The sequence below is a fragment of the Rhopalosiphum maidis genome, chromosome 4, assembly GCF_003676215.2.
Source record: "Rhopalosiphum maidis isolate BTI-1 chromosome 4, ASM367621v3, whole genome shotgun sequence".
Classification (NCBI taxonomy): domain Eukaryota; kingdom Metazoa; phylum Arthropoda; class Insecta; order Hemiptera; family Aphididae; genus Rhopalosiphum; species Rhopalosiphum maidis.
Window position 1 is genome coordinate 24,975,140 of NC_040880.1, and position 21,756 is coordinate 24,996,895.

Consider the following 21,756-nt stretch of genomic DNA (forward strand, 5'->3'; position numbering starts at 1 on the left):
AATAACGCGATGTGTATCGTACATTTCACATTTAACCCCTTTTTTTTTCTTTCTCTTAAACCAAAATCGTCCAACACGAATACACTGTATGTATATAATACACTGTACACGTATAATACTAAATAAATATCGATAAATACGTATTATTATTGAAAAAAAAAAAAAAAATGCTAACGGTGCAACGTTGGTTTGTAGGGGGTGAAGCGGCGGGATGGTGCATTGTATAATATATAATATTATTATATAGTTGTGTACAAATATGTGTGTATCAAACGAGCCGACTTCTATCTGTAAGTATACTCTTTGTTCGGTCCTTTGAATTAAACTACAACTAGAATATTATACTATTATTAAAATATAATATGTATGTATAACTGCATCTGTGCGCCGGTCACTGAATCGCGCCCTCTATTTTGGGTAACGATACATAATATTATTAATATAGACAGGGTTGATCTACGAGTATAAATTCTACGCATATATTATAACCAGATCCAACGGGTAAGGGACTAAGTCCTTTAGAACCTTTTAAGGGCTTTAGTCCTCTCCTGGGAAATCGTATATAATATTATATAATAAAATATAAATCGTTCATAGGTCTTAAAATCCATAATGTAGCGAGATGTCCCGAACGGATATTATTATTATCGTTATTATTATTATTATTATTATTATTGCTATCTACTATTATAATCGCGGTGTCGCCGAGCCGCCTTAACTACCTATTATTAAGTTAGTAATATTCCGGCGATGTGTGTAAACTTTTGATCACTCGTTCTGCGTTGTTTTATTAATTTTTATATTAGTGACAATTGTTTTTAAACTTGTATGTACGACTAGGCTACGAAGTGATCCTGCGCAAAGTAGAATTTATCATATTCGTGTATGTATATTGCACATTAAATAATACGTATGAATTATAACTGACTATCGCGGATCTTATTTAACAGTATTAGTATATATTAATTTTTAATTTTCGTTTACTCGCCCTTAGTTTTATAAACGATTTAAAATATAATTATAATCGGTAAAAGTGTTATAAAATCGTATTAATAATCTAATACGTAATAACATTTTAACGCCTATTATATTTTTTCTGAAAAAATGTAACCCTTCACTTATTTCAAATTTATAGTTCTGCGTCCATAACTGCCGCCGTGATACTTATTATGTATACATGTTTAAAACGGCTCTATTTATTTCCAACATAATATTACAAGCTCAATACAATTTAACAATAATATTATTATAGCTTTCCTGGTTGTATCGGTCGGCGCGACCGTTCCGATATATTATATAATATTTTATATATTTTATACTAAACGGGCGCAAAATGACACGCCTTATGCAATATATTCATCTCGTGCGTATATTATAAATCGAGTAGAAATAGCCTGTAAAGATCTATATAACATTATAATAAATATAGATCGACAAATCACGATAACAGTGAATTCGATAAATCAGCAATTTTTTTAAGAGCACTGTACACAATAAGCCGGTACCTGTAACATTAAATATTATACGGTATGCAGACACAATGGGTGGCTCTTATATTGTTATTAGTTGTTGCTCTTACACACACACACACACACACATATATATATATATGTATATTCGAACGAGCCATACGATATCATAATTATGTGCGCAATGCAAAATATCGATACGTTTTAGTTGCCATACATAGAAAAATACAGAGTTCCACAAATACTGCAGTGATTGGTGGCGAACGACGGCAATGTCAACAATGAAGTTTATTATATTTTCAATATATCAGTGAAAATTGCAGTGCGTCCCTCTGCGCGTTTACCATTGCACCCAGCAAGTAACGCACCGTCTTTTAATAATAGAATTAACACACGCGTTTCAAACCCTATAATATAGTCGATAGAAAACTAGAAAATGCGTACACGTATTCGTAATGCTCTGTTCATATTACACGCGTCGTGGGTACGTATAGAAGAAACTCTGCCATTATCCTATTGCGGTATATGATACAATATATTGTGCAGTGCACTACGAGCAAGCGTCTATTATACAAATGGCATACTGCGCTATATATTATGTTGCACCCAAGATTCTGATAACGAGCGAATCCGTTTCTTTATCTCGTTTATGTTTTCGGGCGATTTATATATATATATGTGTGCACATGGTAGATCCTCATCTTCAGCTCCGCGTCCGACCGTACGATAACAATTAAATATAGGTGTATAATAGGTACCTACACGAGTGGTTGCGTGTGTGTGTGTGTGTGTGGGAGTACCTGTGCACTACCGCCCATAATATTATATTATATTATACATTTTACACACTGCTTTATTATAACATGTATAGTATTACATGACGTGTACGACATCACGCCTACGTATATTATACGGAATACGTGTGAGTTAGTTTAATTAGGGTGTTTTATCATTTTCTTTTGATTTTCCATTTTCGGAATGGCGACGTGGCGCGTCATACGATGCGTTATCGTGTGTTGTGTTAGGGCTATTACATTATTATAATTGCCGGGCTGCATACGTCTTTCTGTACCGAATATATCGCAGCAATTTTGATGTACAACACTTTTATTTTTGTTTCTGTACCCGGTAACAATGCACAGTGTTGGCGTAAGTTCCATTTAGATCTCATGCATTATATTATTTAGATCGTGTTTATACATCGAAAATCAATCTGTAACTTATTTTAATATTTACATATGGGTCCTGATACGTTTCTTCGTTTATAATGAGCCAGTTTCATACTATAACCTAACCGAACGAGATACAAGCGAAATAATTTAATTTAATTTGTACATAGGTAGTTCCTAATTATTTTTCAATAATCTAGTCTATTATAAGCGCATTGCAAAGTACGAACCCCAAAATTTTGTTGTCTCCAACCCGATCCAAACTTTTTCAAATTTACGAATCACGATTTTGCTGTTTTCCGATCCAATCCGAACCGAACTAAACTATTTGTATTTCATATCAAACACGAATGTCAATTGACAACAAAATCATATTTTATTTTTTTTCATTAAATGTTGTAATAATTTTGATTTCGTTGATTCGATTTTAATACACAGCTATTAAAAATTTAGTTTGGGTTATCATTATTATAATACCATATAATAATTCACATCATGTGCGTACAAATAGTTACAATACATATTGTTTGCGATGTTGGCACACGTCTACGAGCATGTGACGATCCATCTTATGAATGACGCTAAGTGATAATTATTTTTCGTTAAAGTATAATTGATTTATTAAGAACGGAACATGTGGGCGTTCGTCTAGAAAGGACTAGAAAATACATATTTTTCAATTAAATCCCGCTGGTTATAATATATATCCATAAATATATGTGTGTTTGTGTGTATGTACCATGTATGTATATGATGTATAACGCGCACTCGGAAGGCAATATATAACAATCTTTTATCAATGAACGTTTTAAGGGAACCTACACTGACCGCTCCGAAATGGCACATTCCGTTTTCATATTATTATTATTGTATACCGTTAATGAATTTACATAGCTCGAAGCCTCAGAAATCTCATTAACAGTTCCAACATTAAGAAGTTAAACGATTGTATTTCCTCGGGCCGATTCACTTTGCTTGTCCAAATTGAAATGTTATTACTCTTTATGCGCGCGTGTTACAGTTTATTTTTAACTCTCTAATTGTATGTTTTGTACATTACTACATAATAATAAAATACACGATCACAAAAAACCAACGGCGATTGTAAATTATTATCGGCTTTATTTTTTTAATGATGAATATGCGATGTACGTAGATAAATTATCACTCTACATCTATAGTTGTGTGTATCACCCGAACGCTATTGCCCATATATTACTATTATACTTATACTCACGACGTTTCTTATGATATATTGTTATAATGCCATATTACATGTGTATAGTAATACACGTAATCGATATTAAATATAATTATTTCTTAGTTTGAAAATCTGGAATCATTCCGCGTGTAATAATAAAAATAATACATAATAATACAATATAAAATCGTGTAACGACGCCCGAATAACGCTTTACGAGCTTAACCGTCATCGCTAATACACAATGTAAAATGTTTTGATCGTGATTTATTGTTATTATATGACGTTCGTTTTGATGAAATTTTTCTTTTATTTCAACAAACAATACACGCGCGTTTTAGCGTTACATAATATATCTTATTAAAAATAACATGTCTTACACAATTAATATTTAAATCAGATTCCTTCAATATGGGGTATAAAACGACATTATAGATTATAAATAAATAATGTTCGATGATGTGAAGTAAATTATCGAAAGACAAAATAATCAATAACAACATGTAATTACAATATACAAAATTCACAATAATTTGTATAATAATCATCAAAAATAATAAATATTATGTTGAAATCTATAACACGGAAGGTACTTTTTAATCAATAATTAGTTATATCGTTTTGTTTTAACTCCACGGGGTAACTACCTATATTTATCTGACCAATACGTGCGTATCTATATTATTATAGGTACAACACAATGATGTGTTAACACAAAATAGTTTAATGAGATCATATTTTTACGATTTCAATTTTGTTTTTATTTTTTGGTAAATCGAATGAAAAATTGTAAAATAGTATAAATTTGGAAATTTATGAAGAAAAAAAATCTCTACTATTTAGTAGGTTTTTAATGTACCTATTTTCCCCATAATTTACTATTTATCCACAGAATTCTGTGATTTATCACAATAAGACCCAAAAATGTTTAAAATATTATCTTAATATTTCTAGAAAATATTTAGTGTACATTATAAGTCTCTATGGTTATTCGTTATAGTAAATAAAAAATCGACTTTGTAGGAAACTGCATACATTTTCTGTTTTTCTGTAATTTTTTAATATGTTTTTGGATTATTTTGAAAAGTAATGAGAATTTTTCCTTTTAATTGGATTTGATTTGCTACCAAACCCAATCTTAAAGTTGAATGGACGTCAGATACAAAAAAAATTAATTCATATAATTTTAAAACAAACTCACTGTTCCACTCAAAACTTAAAAATGTTCTAACAAAGCTTTTCAGCATGCTCTTATTTTATTTAACTATAAAACCCTGGGAAAAATTATGTAATTTTAGATTTACAAATAATGCGCGCATGTAATGTAATAAACTAAAGCAACGCTTAATGATCCTTACATGTAGGTACATTATAGTATCACATATTATAGAAAAACATTTTTTATTATTATCGTTCCTCGGTCACGTCTTTGCCATCGCATAAAATACGATTTATCACTAAAGTTATATGATATATATATATATATATATATGAAGAGGGGTGTGTTCGTATTCGAACACCGGGTTTCCGGCGGACGAGCGCCGGAAATAAATTGGCCGTAAAATGGAGTTTATCCTGTGGAAATTGGAATTTCCTCATTGACCGCACATTCTTGCAGTCGAAGGGAGGTATACACACACACACATTCGCAACGATGTGGGAAAAATGAGAGAAGTGTAAGTAAAAAGAGACGGAGTGATGCGTCGAAATAAATATACAGAGAGAGATTGCTAGGAAAAGGGGTAGTTTTGGTTTAGGAAGAGGGGAGGGGAGAGACCGTTTTGGAATTGAATTTCTTCTTCGATGAAATACGCGTGAAGAGGTGAGGGCAAGAGTGTGTGTGTATTTAGCGGGTGTGTGTGCGCGTGTTGATTGTGCGGAAGGTTTAATAATTCAAAAGGATGACCGACCACACTACCCCACTTTCTGCCTGCGTTTGTATACGTCATTTTTCCACAAACGAAATGCACCCTTTGGTCGGGACGTTTTAATTACGTTTCACCGTGCGCATACACTATACTATGTATAATATATATCTATATTTTTATTTACCCTTTGCGCCCCGCCCCACATGACACATTACCAATCTAGCTAGTTGTATAATAATATGCTGCAGTACACACTGCAAATACGTGGAATTAAAAGACATTTAAATATGTGAAATGTTCATACGTGATGACACTCTTGGTAAAATATATATGTCTAAGTCGTTTCCGACTTAGACATATATATTACATATATATTTATAATCATTTCCGGGTAAAAGCAAATGTTTGTGAGTAAAACGTTTTAGATTTTTTGCTCAGTCTCAAGTACCATTAGAAAATACCAACCTATCGCATATTTTAATATTTTTCATTATTTTACATTTATTCAATGAACTATTTTCATCATTAATTACCTATATAATAAGATAATACATTATAAGCAGGCCTTATATTTTTTCTTCTGTTTATGATTTTTTTTGGCCAGATCGAGGATACATATGATGTTTTCATTATTATTGAGAGTTCGCAAAATTTGTCAGTCGTTATCTTGTAAAGTATCAAAACGATATAAATTATAATAATACGTCGCGTCGTCGAACGAGATGATGCTTATAGCGGTAGTTCTTTATAGATGTAGGCGGGTACAACTTTGGGAGGTACTACCAAACCATTCCTGTACTAAAAATCGAAAATAACGACACAGTACAATAATTAGAGGTTGGCAAAAACGTATACAATTACAATAAAAATCTCACGTTTTTTGGCGTTCTTACATATCGTAGATACGTTGAAAAAGGACAGCGGTAAAAGCAGACGACTGGTGTAGTACCTCTATATACGAATATGCGCACGCCTGTACAAATCTGTGTATAATTCATGTGTGTATTCAAAAATAAGGTTTTTAGTAACGCCTATTTTGCCGTCACGCGTCGTTGATCTCGTAGCCCGATAAAACAGTATAACTATATAGGTACAAAGACCACATACATATATATATATATATATATATATATACCATACATAAACAATATATAAATAATAAATATATGATTAACGTCAAAAACGTCATGAATGTGCCACAGCAAGGTGGAAATGTATATATATATATATAAAATATAAACGATCGTACGATACATTTATAAACTTTAATACATTATATTATACACATATATGTGTGCGTGTATATATTAATCTAACGAGTACGATTATTATTATTATTACACCTCCAGGATTATGTAGTGGAGTTGATAAATCAGAGATTAGCACATTTTATAATCATTAAATTCAACTATAAAGGTATAATATTATTCCTATTTAGTTTTATTTTGATACCCTCCAATAATAATAATTAACAGTTATAATTAAAAGTCATAATATACAATAATACGTATTATATTATTTATAATAGCTACGTATAGATAAATACTCGGGTGTTATTATAAGTTATAATAGATGATGCGTACCTATTGAAATAAAACTATTCTTAGTTATGAAAATATGCGTACCGTTAATTTATCATTTTAAATCCAAAGTGTTTGTCTAAATAATGTCAGTGAAACCGATAAAAACAAATACTGCCGACACACAATCGGCAAAAAAATGCGTTTAATCATTTATCTTTTACAGTGAAATTCCTAAATATCTGACACTTTTAGCCACTGAAATTTAGTCCCCTATTTACAGAGGGAAGGTAAATAAAATATATTGTTATCAAAATATGTAAAAATGATTCACACAATTTATATATTTATATCATTTGTAAGTATGAATATATTATACTTATATTTATTATTATTTAAAATAAAGTCATTTACTGAATAAGACGGCCGTTTCCTATAGGTACGATAATAGATAACTTAAACTATAGATAATGTGTAAAACTTACATTGTAATAAAATATACTTAGATAATAATTGTGATAAAAATTATCAAAACCTAGCCAAAAATGTGTCCGCTATTTAAAGAAGTTTCACTGTATTTATTTGCTCATATCAATTTTGTTGTCGAAAATAAACATCCTAGAATTTATCAGTCTATAAGAGGTCCCTTGACCCTCCTTGGATCCGTGCCTCTCGAAATATATATACAGAGTGTCCCGTGAAGTATTCTCACGATTTCCTGGAATAATGGAGATATCATGACTTTGATTTATTAATAAGTTTCACAGGGACAAGAACTACAAATATTTCATGTTTTAATTTATTTTAATGTTTTGGTAAAAAAGTTAAAAATATATTTTTTTTATTTTATTATTTTCAAAACAATTGAAGATAGCCATTTTGTAGAATTTATTTTTCTGAAAATATTGACTTTTCAACATTTTAATTTCATTAATCTCCTAATTTTTAATATTTTTTCTAATTTCGAAATAAACTACGAATTATTAATACGATATAGTGGTATCAATGTATCAAACATGTGACTCGCGTGCTCGTACGGCCGCCAAACGTTTTCAGCGTAATTCACTATTTTCTCGAAACTAGAAAAAATATTAAAAATCAGGAGATTAATGAAATTAAAATGTTGAAAATTCAATATTTTCAGAAAACTGAACTCTACAAAATGGCTATCTTCAATTTTTTTGAAAATAATTAAATAAAAAAATATTTTTTTTACCTTTTTTATCAAAACATTAAAATAAATTAAGATGTGACATATTTGTAGCTCTTGTCCCTGTGAAACTTATTAAAAAATAAAAATCATGGTATCTCCATTATTTCGGGAGATATTGTAATGGGTAAATCCTAACGGGACACCCTGTATACTGATATATTATATATATAGATCTCACTAATGGTGATCGCAGTATATTATCAAGGTAAAAATTATTAAAATATTATATGAATAAAAGAATACTACTTAAATTATAAATGCTGTATACAGTAAATATAAAATATATTTTATACTGTAGAAAGTATGCGTAGTTATTAGTTATTGTAATTTACAAGTTTAACCTTCGTATTTGTTGCCGGATGGTCGAGAAATCGGGAATAGTAGTTACTTTAATACTCATAGGTAATTTAACTATTAATGTATTGTTGTATAAATGAAATAAATTACTCATATCACCTATAATATATAAATGCACTTATTTACGAAATATTTTAGAAATCGTTACTCGAGTAGCTATACAATTCGCTATACAAATGTTACGAATTTTTAATCGAGTCTTATATTTTAATAACGACGTTATAACGCACATCATATTCATATATCCTAACATCGTATAATTATACTTTATTATTATGTAAAGTATAGATTATTGGTTTCACGATATAATACAGTCATTGAATTATGAACATTACAGGAAATTGTTTCATTCGAATGAATGAATTATTTCACGCAATACATATGTTATAACGTCGGATTGAATATACATGTAACGTGGTCGGGGAGTGACCAGTTAAATATGGGATATCCAGTGAGAGTCGTAGGACTATTTAGATATAGTTTCCGTAGCCAGGGGTAGAATGCAGGAATCTTAATTGTAATATAAATAACAAGGATTCTGTTTCAGGTGTTATTGACTTTTATTATATACTAAATACTTATAAATAATGTTACTCACGGTAATTATCTTCTATACTAAAAATGACTTTAACGTGGTCGAATGGAGTCCTACAATCCTTTATGTCTAAGGTGTACAATCGACTGGCCACCTATACATTCAGTAGCTTGGCCATAGGCCTTACAACTATATGTGTGTGTTAATAACGCATTGGTCAGCAGCAGAGTCCGTACGTATACATATAAGTGTCGTGTAACATACTTATTTATAATTGTTACATACACTTTAAAGTTGTTTTATAATACCCACGTACTGTACACAAGTATACCAATGTGCTTTAAACCAGTAATTTATCGAGTTTAATATGACCAGGTTTAATTCAACGTTTAGGAAAATAATGAAAATCTTGCATTAGGTTTTAAACGTATTTTGACGAGACTCGTCTCTCTCTCGATATTTTTTTTTTCAAATTATTATATAATATAATATAAATAATAAATGCCTATAATAATATCGTGCGTTTACAATAATTATTGTATTAATACTAAAATCGTTTGTGTATTTTCGCGTACGTCTTGAAGTCTACCCCGTCACTCGCGGGTTCCTAAATAATAATATTTAGATCGCACGCTCAGTTCTCGTACAATATCACGACATTCCGTGATATTAATATAATAATGCCCATATACACACACGCGTACTTGTATATATATACGCGTAGTATTCGTGCAGTTAATCAACGATCGCGCCCACGGAGAGAGCTGCTGTGGCGGCGTGTAAATATACTGATGTACGTCATACATAATACTATGCGTAATGTTATCGGCGTGCCTCCGAGGCGGAGAGGGCGAACGACGGTGGTTTTTCTTTTCGCTGAAATCACGCGACCGACGGGGTTGAATAGGTATGCGACTGAACTATTATATTATTATGTTGTATATCTGCAGCAGCGGGAGTTAATCGACGCGCGCGCAAACCGTTTAATTCGAAATTATACGCCGCGCGGCCCGTTACGGGCGCTTGCGGCGAGGCTACCCTCCGGTAAGGTTCTGGACGAGTCGAATTTTTTTCATAATATTATATATATATATATGTATACGATTATACGAATAAAAACAACAAAATAATAATATTAAAAAAAAACCACAGCCTCCGAGCCATGTCGGGTACACACAAACGCCGCTGTCTGTGTATTATACGTATATGTAATAGGTATACATTGCACCGATCGGACAGCATTCGTCGCGTCATTATCGACACGATATGGGAATTTCGTTGAAATAAAGGGAAAAAAAAAACCATTTTAGTTTTTGTTTTCACGAAACGATCGAGAAATCTAAATCTCCCACACGCGGCGGAGGCGGAGGTACGCGCGCGCGCACTGTGCACTACATATCTCATAACCGAGCCCATCTCGCGTGCTCGACTTTCCGGCCGGTATATATATATATATAATATTATAAGTGTTTGAGTATCCGCAGACGGTATCCACACGAGGCATCCCAAGAATGTGTACGTCATGTAAAACACGCGTTCGAAACTATATAATTATTATTACACGCGCCGTCGCCGCCGTCCAGTAGTAACACACACGTCATATGTATATATATACCTACGTGCTCTAAATAATAACGTTGTAATATCGTAGATATACGAGCGAGCATATACTTTTAATACCCCACCGACGTATTATAATATATACCTACTCTCGTATAAGCATATATTATAATAATATATGTAATGTGTATTGTATACATTAATGCGTCGGTTTATTTAAAATAGTAATAAGTGATTTCGGAATTTTTTTTCCCCCGTACCGAGGAATTCGAAATATTTTAAACATTCTTTTCACTCGCCAAAACCGCCCGTCAGTCCGTTATTGTTATTAATTATGATTATTATTAACCTGACGTGTGTAGAATAACAAGCCGCGTAAGTTCCCCGTGGAACGTTAATCGTCTATATTGTGACAACAATTGTGAATATATACATAAAGTTCTATCGTTCCATACGACCTTTTCAGAAAATTCTCCGCCCATCACGATTTTAAATCATATTATAACTTACACTGTTGCAGACGGTTTCCACCAATGTCATTTTCCGGTAAATCAAAAGAAACAACATTCCATTTCGACCACTTATAAATTATATACTATTATTATAGATTCTTACATTATTGTGGCAGATATTTGTGTATCATTCAACGTTAATATTTAACATTATAGTATAACAACTAATTATATTGCGTGAAATTATTTTTATACTTTAAAATGTACACACATATATTAATATAAATATACGTACGCGCGTATTTTAGAAGTATCGTGAATGTGTTTGACAGGATGCCCCTCTTATATTTTCCGGACTATCAATCTTAAATTAAATACGCCAATGTGACGTGCCTAATGACTTGTGTGGCTAATCATTCTTGTGTGTGTGTGACTACGTTTTTATGTCATGCAGTTAAGGACTTAAGAATGAACGTATCAAATTTATTATCAAAATTATGCTAAATACCTAGCTTAGAAATTTGATACTGTAGTAAAAGGTATGATAGAGGTAGGTACTGTATTAAATAATATTTGATTTTGGTAAAGCTTAATATCCAACATAAATAAAATAATATTGCAGATTATTATTATTTTCTTTATTTTTTTTAATCGGTCTGAGCTAATAATATAGACAATTTTCAATTTTTTTATTAAAAAAATATATGAATATTATATATACCTAGAATGTAACATGTACTAATGTATGAACGCCAAATATTGTACAAAAAATGAATATAATAATATATATTAGATTATAAAACTAATGAGATATGAATTATTCATATTAATAATTATATATTACACATAGATTTTGTATTTAATTATAAACTAATTTATATAGTATAAATAATAAATATATACCTATAAGTTACTACATAATACGTACTGATACAACGTAAATTATTCTAATATCATAAAGAATAATAATAACTTTTCACTCAAGAAATATTTTCTTATAAAATAGCATAACACAACATTTAACATCATATGGAATATGAGTATAAAAGTACATTTATATTATATATTTTCAAGTCGAGAAAAAAAATGACAGATACCTACACTCTTATAGTCAAATTTAGAAGCTAAACCGGTCTAGTCACTTTAAAATATCTACACATTTTTATATTTCTAATCTAAAATTCTGCAGTACAAAATTCCAAGTACCATTTAATAAATGAAAGATAATATAAATATTATATATTATATTATCAGTATAATGTATAAAACATTATAAACTTCTATCATTCACAGTTTAAACAATAAATGGAATTAAATAGTTAATATCGATTATTTTAAACAAAATTGTTATTTAAAATTCATATTCTAAAATTATAATATGTATAACTAAATAGCACTGACATTTTGAGGTTTATGTAATAAATACAAATAATACACAATAAATGTTCATCTGTACTAAAAATAAATTTGATTTAATTATTTAATGAACAAGAAACTTCATTTTGAAAATCTAAATAGCATTTCAACATTTGTAAACTTGCATAATGATTATGTTTTAAATATATTTGCATGCACGTAATATGTATATACCCAAAAGCTTAAGATATTTTAGAATAATAGAGGATATAAAAATATATACATGGAAGATAAAATTATTTTTAAACAAGCATTGAAAACACTTGTAAGTTAGGTTATAATTATTAATATTATGATATACTATTATAGGAAGTTTATAGAGAATTATAGAATAAGATAAAATAAAAAATTAATAATTTATTTATGTACTCGTATTGGAAAAAGAAATTATTATTATTAAAAATAATAATAATAATAATAATAATAATGACAAAGTTTTTGAGATTATTATCAGTCAATATAGTTATATAGTTATTATCTTATTGATAATTAATTAATTCTAACTATACCTACCATTGTTTTATTTTTTACGATATTGTATTGTACAATTAATGAAGAATAATATTGAAGTACAAAATTCTTCTACTTCTAACGAAATTTCTTTTTATATTAAAAGAGTTTTCAAATATTAAGTTAAATTGTATCAGACAATATTAATGACACAAAAGCTAAATTAAGTAAACCACAAAAATGAAAATGTTCAGGAGCGATTAAAATGTTAATAGTCTTATAATTTTTATTAAAAATATGTATTTATTTTTATTTCTTCATAAAATAATTAGTTAAAATTTATATTACATGGTATGGACACAATAAACTTAAATATTTTATTTTTAGATTTGAAATAACTGAAATGCTCAGAACTTAAAAAGGATTCCTTTATGAATTGACTCAGAATTGTTATTAATCGTATATCACGTATATAAAATTTGCCCCGAGTTAAATTTTTAAAATTTATTTAAATTTACAAAACAAATTTAGTAAAACAAATTACGGACTATAACTAAACAAATAACTCTTACAGTATCAAATAATTGTTACATATTATTATAAAATAATATATACATATATACGAGTATTTATATAATATTATGTAGGTATATCGGAACATTCAATCATACTATAAGACATTATGTTTCTATAAGCAATTAAGTATGATTTTTTTTTTAAATTTAAAAATTATATTTTAATTATTTTTATAATAATTTGAAATATGAGTTAAAGAAAAAAAATATGATATAATTAATGACATTTCACGTTTACATTTAAGATATTAATAAATAACCCAATAATTCTTTCATTAAAATTTCGATGTACATAAATTATTAAAAAACCATTATAAATTAAATTACAAAGTCAATTTATTTTTGACATTAATTCAACTCGCTATAATATATAAAAAGGATATACTTATTAATAATAATCAGATTTCCCATACTTAATAATGATAAAAAAAAACCTTATACATTGTAATGTTATTAATTATAATTTATTGTATACAACGCTGGGTGCACCATATTCGCAAAATAATATACTGTTAACAAATTAGAAAATACTAAAAATTTTACCGAATCAGACGATGCTAGTTCAAAAATAACTTGTCAAATAAACATGATAAAGTTTCGATTAATACAACTTTTATTATGGTGTTATTTAAAAAATATAGTTTAATATAGTTCAATATATTAGTATATACTATACGGTTATGTGAATAATAATAGGTATAAAATAGACATGATAATAATATTATACATATTTTACGATAAATTAGGACATATTTATTATACATTATACCTACATAATAAATAACATATTAATCATATTATTGAATATTGATACTTATACTTACATTACAAATCGATTAAATCATGAATTTTAGTATAGTTTTATAAAAACGCATACAATTAAACTAAAATAAAAATACGAATTTCCGAAAATATAATAAAATAATTTAAATTTTATAAAAACATAATAATATAATCATCGTAAATACTATACATATGTATATACAATACATTAAAACAATTTATAAAGTACGCTGTACATAAGTGAAACTTTCTACGGAATGAATTATTCAATAAAGAAACAATAATAACTTTGTTGTAATGTCGTTGTTTAAAGTTTAAGCACAACTTATTTTATTATAATAATACGCGTGGCGTTTAAAAAATATATCCACTGAAACCTTGATAGCTTGAATCAGTCCGGAGCAAAAAAAAATCGAGTTATCGAAAATATTTTTTTATATAAAATGAACTAAACTTTTGTTATGTCAGCATTACGTTAAATATCGACCTATGTAAATATTTATCGAGTATATTTCGATCAACGTAAGTTGTTAATCAATAATGTACATTAGATAAACGTTAAAAGCAAATGTTAATCTGTTGAACTTATTACCATGCCTTTTAAGCATTAAGTAAAGATTAATAAAATTAATCAATTTTCGATTATGATTATCGTTATTTATGTACAATGTACGTCATATACTAATTATTCGCACACGTATTATATTACGTAACTATTATATGATACTATATTTCAGTAATTTTCGGTAATGTATCTCGAACAATTCGAGTAATAACTCAAAGGACTTTGACTTATCGAAAAATTCAGATTATAGAGGTTTGAGTTATCGAAGTTCTACCATAAGTGTGCGCACGAAGAATGCAAGGTATATAACTGCACCCCCAGTGAGTTTAGCTTAGTTTAGTGTTTAAGTGTCGAGTTAAAAAATACTTCATGAATCAAAAAAATGTTAAATCTGTTTTTTAATATTGTGCACCCCGAGCAAAAATGTTCTGCGTACGCCTATGATACAGTTCCATTGTATGTCTGAAATACCCCGATCTTTGCGCTCCTTGACGAAATTAAAAAACACGATTTGTAAAATCTAGAATCCATGAGTCTGACCGGTATAGACCTCGAAATTCGAAAATATCAGTTTTTTGTGCGTGACTATATTATTTAAATAATGTTATGTGACCGGTCGTCACACAAACTATGGAATATGATCGGAAAGTCGTTTTCTATAATTTTTTTTTTAACAAGTAGCAAAACCATAATATTATCTTATTACATATCTATATTTTAATCGATATCGTTTCGTGCCGTATTTATTAGGTCGAAATGAAATCAATAAAAACGCTTGCGGCGACAAAGCCTGGGAAATAGACAAAAACCGAAAAGAAACTGACCTTTTCAAAACGTTTCACCCAACACAAACCATGTTACATAATAATAATATATGAGTACGAAATCAAGCACGTCGGGCACTATGTGTTTATAATATTATAAATTATACAATATATTTATATACCTTAAACTAATGCACGAGAAAAAAATATAAAAATAAGTTCGGACTCGTAAGTTAGAAATAAATTAATAATTATAAATATATTATACTATACGTGCATAGTTCGTTCTATAATGGAGACCTATATTGTAATAGAACGCGTAGGAGCTTAAAAATACACCATCGGGGTCGTTACAGACCTTGTCCATCGATCGCGGTACTTGAAATGATTTGTGTATAAATCGTAAGAAATACGAAATCAACGACGAAGAGCATGCGCGTCAAATTGTCGACTATGTTTACGATGATAATAATATTCCGAAGACAATAAGGCACTAATCGAAACAACCAGCGTCCCAGGAGCGGTAAACTTTTATTTATAAAATTGCTATTTAAAAAAAATAATAGATAATTGACAGAACATACAAACATTGTTATTAGATATTTATTATTTTATTGTTTATTATAAAGAAACGTTTTGTCTCTTTTGTCATTAAATGACATTAAAAAATCAAACCTACTAAAGTTATTATTCTTTAAATATAAAATATGCTTTAAACAATTTTTACCCCTTTCGTAATATTTAATATCTAACCCTGGGAGTAATATATTACTTGAGTTAACATATTGCAATCTGTCTTGGCAGGGAAGAATAAATTCTAAAATATACATGTCCCCGTACACCTTTTTTAATCGAAAAATACCAGAAGCCACCTTTGCGGAGCCGTCTACAAGCAAGTGTTCTCATACGCATACATTTATATATAATAAATACATAGATCAATTTAAGTGAGTGCATTTCCTATAAAATGTAGAAACGCTGGAGAAAATATATCCGTTACGAGCGGGCGGGTACGTACCTGCAGAATGATGACGAAGGCGCAGCAGTTGTAGTCGTTCGCGGATGACGTTTTTGTCATCGGTGCCGTGAAAAACTGTATGTCGTTCGCGGAAGATTTCGGAAAACAGAAATTTGGGAAAAAAATTGGCGGAAGGTTTCGGAAAACAAAATTCACAACGATATGACACGATAGCCGCGCAGACGTTGGGTATACGGTTTACAATGTCAGAGAAAATCGCGCGTGCGGGCAGCGGGTAATGCGTGGACTGCAACTGTACACTGTACGCCGTCAGCCCTGGAGCTACTACGAACGGACGCGGAACAACAATTGCGCGACACAAACGTTTTCCGGTCGCCGCCGGAGAGGCTACCGCGGTAGCGGTTGCGCGACGCTCTGGGCGGAGTGCTCGAGGCCAAAGGGACGGCCTATCTCCGCCCCGCGGGCACGACCGCGTTGGCACTGCAGGGTGTAGTGTACATGCGGGCGCGGGTGCGCGTTTACTATAATATTGTGTTTTATTGTCACCCATCGAACGTATACGTATATTATGTATATAGGTAGGTACCCACTACCTACCTCAGGTGGGTATACACCCCCGTAGTCCACTGGGGGGAGGGGTCGGCGCTTTCTCCCATTGCAGATCGCGCGCGATCGGTGTATAATATATAATACTATATGCTGCACACGGATAACGCGAAACTCATCGAGTGCGATACAGCTAAAGGCCTAACCGAATATCAAGCCTTTCGTAAGCTTTTCGGCGCTCGGAAACAAAATTGTCAAGGTTAGGTATAGGTATAGTTAACCCACAGCGTCCGACTCGTTGTCATCAGCTGTGTATTATTGATTATTGTCAAATATAATAAACCACAATATATTTTGTCTTGCTATAGAGATGAAATGTACGGACTACGAAGTGATAAAACAAAATAAATTAAGGTGAACCGTTTCCTCAGTTCGTAGAAATTTGATTTGTAAACTAGATCGAACTAATTCAAATTACAATAAGGTTAATGCGGTCGACATTTTTTTAACTATCAAGAAGTATTCGACATTATAATATGCTGCAATTGTACCAATATTTACCTGAAAATGCTTCGCTTTTTCGTTTACTTAATTCGGTTTACGAAAGTTAGTATTTAAGTAGGTTTTTTGCAAACTTATACCTAATATTATTATACCGTACAAGCTGTTTCATATTAAGAAATTACATTGAAATTTAGTAATTCAATTATTTTTCGCTAAAATGTATATAAACCATGTTTATTGTATGCAGGCATTCGTTAATTTTTATTTTATTTACTATCCGTTATTTTTGTATTTTTTTTTTAGAGTTTTTTCGAGTAACTTTTGTCTTTGTACACGATAACGTATGATTTTTGTCACCCGTAGATTAAATCGTTGAATTACTACACTCGTACCCGCGTAATTTTATCAGCAAAAGATCAGGCCGAGTATTTACAATTGACGTTTTTATTATACCCGTGCACCACCTTTATCGTTGTTGTTATTATATTTTATATCGTTGCCGACGGCAGAAACGACACTTTATCAGCTACCTATATATACAACTACCCACGATGAAATGTCTCGTCTGTTTTCGTTTTGCAGTGGATTTTGCGCGCGCGAGATTTTAATTTTTCGCGAAAACTCTCCGAACGTAATATTTATAATAATTCCTGCCATGTATGTATAAATATGTAATCTATATAACTCACTGCAGACACACACGCACACACATTCGCGCTATTCGCCCCGAGCAATACTCTTCGCGTTTACCTCCAAACGCACGATTAAAAACAATATTTTATTCTCGCCATACGCTATTATAAGTCATAATAATATAATATTGCCGTCTGTGGACAGGCCACGTGTTTATCGATTTGGTTAAACGTCTTGTTTTTTTTTTTTTTTTTGTATATACATTTTATACTTTTGTCTCTTTCCGACCTTATAGTATGATTTAAAACAGAATACGCTCACGTTCTACATGTCGAACGATGACAGATTAGAAATCCCTAGACTGATACAACTATATACTTTAATAATTTAAATGTCGAGTGGATTAGTGTGTATAAAGGTATAAAATAGTATATGTGACAATTTTTTGGTAAATATTTTTTTTTAATTTTATGTTTGAAATATAGTATCAACTACGAAAATGTGCATTTTAAAGTTTATAAAAACATTACCATAACGTAACATAGACGTGAAAACCTCACATAATGATGCCTATAATAATATTGTTTATTATTTATTCGTTATACTTTTTCAATATTGCGTTTTGTTGCAGGTGCGCGTGGTATACGACGACGTACGGACATTTCTTAATTTTAAATATTGTATCATTTATGATAAGCGTAAGAGATTCAAAACTAGCGTTTTGATTACATTTATTTAACTCGATGGGTATAAGTAAAACAATGCCTTTGTTTTTAAATTAGAAAGAATTTCAATAAAATGTTATAACATAAATAAATCTTTACACGTTTACACCGCACTATTGCAGCACGTTTCAGACGTCTTATCGGATTGTCCAGCAGTGTTTTGGAACTTATAATACCTTTGTTTTATTACAGTTGAGGGATAAAGTGAAATCGCTGCTGTATCCTTCAGTTTACAATGAAAAATTTAAAAAAAAATTAATTATTTTTAGGGATATAATACGTAGATAAATCGATTGCAAATCTTGAATCATTTTGATGTGTTCGCTATTGCCACACGAAGAATATAATATATATAACAGGCTGCTGCTGGTTGTCGAGACTATGTGCAAACGGTTTGATTGTTTGTTTTGTTTCGGTTTGTTGTTGATGTGTATATATATGATTAGTAACGGAGTCGTATTTTATTTAATAACAAAACAAACCGTGGACAGTCGTAATCGATGGTTTTTTTTTTTAAATTTATATATATATATATATAAAACTATATAAACCTTCTATAGCAATATTATATACCTATTATACTTTCTTTCATTATTATTTCAACTTTTCCAGCGCATACAAATCATACATTGGCGGGTGGTTGAAGGCCTCGGGCTGGGCACCTGACACTGAGTGACTTGAAAATTTAAAGACAAAATGGTTTCCTGACGGAAAAAAATAAATCAAGGATCACTGGTTTTAGAAACGTGTTTCGTGTTTATTTCATTATTGAAATGCTTTTTTTTTTCTAAATAAATTGTTCCGGATCAATATTAAGTTATTTATTTTGTAACGAAATTTGCTTGAGAACAATATTTACTCGTTATTAGTTTAATGCACAACTATTGAGCAATTATTATTTTATTGATAAAATAAATACAAATCTTTTGTTGAGCTAATACAAAGTATTAACTGCATTATCTCTACCAAAATATCATTAGTTGATATTAGAAAAACGTTCTTTAAAATTTTAGATCAATAAAGAAGTTACATTTCTCATTATATATATATATATATATATTTAAATTTAACATACAACTTTTAATTTGTTTTCGATTACTATTATATTAAAATAGGATTATTTAAAAATATTTATATCAGCAAGTACCAAGTTAAATAATTATACATAATTACGTATTAGTAGTTTCAGTTATGTGGATTATCCGGTAAGTTTGATAACCACCGAAATCTTACACGATTATAATACAATTTGTATTTTTTCCGAATTTAAACCATAACGTTTATTTCATAGAATTTTTGATATTTCAGTTTACAAATATGTATAAGACGTCATTTTTTTCAAATTTTGTAGTCTATGGAAAAATAAGATTTTGGTTATATTGATCATCAACCCTGCTATGCTCATGTATTATTTAATATACCACGTGATTTATCTTCGTTTTATTATATTATTACATTCAATAACGTTCAGCGAGAATTGATTTATATTTAATTTCCATCGAATATAATCTCGCCAGAGTCGCAGTTTATCAATAATAATATGTTCTATTACCGCTTTGAAGGTTATGTCCTCCGGGGTCGAGATGTTGTACCCGCGATGAAGTGCAAACGATACACGCACACACTTACACCGAAATATCAAAATATATAGCCGATACAGTGTTTGGAACATTGTTGTTATGCAATTTAATAATATTTTCGGGAAAAAAAATGAATATGGAAACTCACTGTGCTTTGGCGAACGTGAAAAAAACTATACGAATTCCGTTTAAACAGAGTACACACAGTAAAATAAAGCATAGAAAAACACGTATATCGACCCCCTTTGTGGTTGGCCCGAGATTTTATGTAGAAACCCGCGAGTAAAAAAGAGAAAAATAAATAAATACAAATTGGACGAAAATAAATCCAAGTTTTTTTATAGTATTACCATTATTAAAATTCGCGTGTACACAAAAAAGAAGGATGAGAAACGATGCGTGATGGGGGAGAAAAAACTAAAATCGAGTAGATGTACCTATATACAGGTATGTTATTATTTCATAGCATTTCACGTTGAAAAAACTTTATAGATGGATATATTGCATACTAAATCAAATAGAATAGCAAATAATAAAGGTAAAAGTAAAATAAAAAAATACAAACACGCATTTCTCTCAAAACTATAATATACTTATTTTTGCGACGAATTTTATTTAGCAGGCCGGCTTGCCATATTATTATAAATTACACCGGGCATCGCGGTTGTACGCATTCGAAAGGCGACCGGTGACACAATATGCAGCACCAATTATAACTGCGACGATCGTGTACAATGGCCACGCGAACGTATTTCACAACGTTTACACATCATGATCATCAGATGTACAGAATAATATAATGGGTACGACAGCGACCGACAATGTTGGATTTATGTTTATTTATCTTCGACCATTATGCATTATTACATCACATACGTATATGGTTATAACA

At 30.2% G+C, this 21,756-nt stretch overlaps 1 protein-coding gene across 1 annotated transcript in view; it reads right to left on the reverse strand.

Moving 5' to 3' along the window:
- Nucleotides 1-17,160, reverse strand: part of LOC113552287 (transcription factor AP-2-epsilon) — a 165,371-nt gene extending 148,211 nt beyond the window's left edge. The window contains exon 1 of the mRNA XM_026955108.1: nucleotides 16,916-17,160. The gene's annotated coding sequence lies outside the window, so the exon portion shown is untranslated. The remainder of the gene's footprint in view (nucleotides 1-16,915) is intronic.
- Between the last annotated feature and the right edge of the window lie 4,596 nt (nucleotides 17,161-21,756).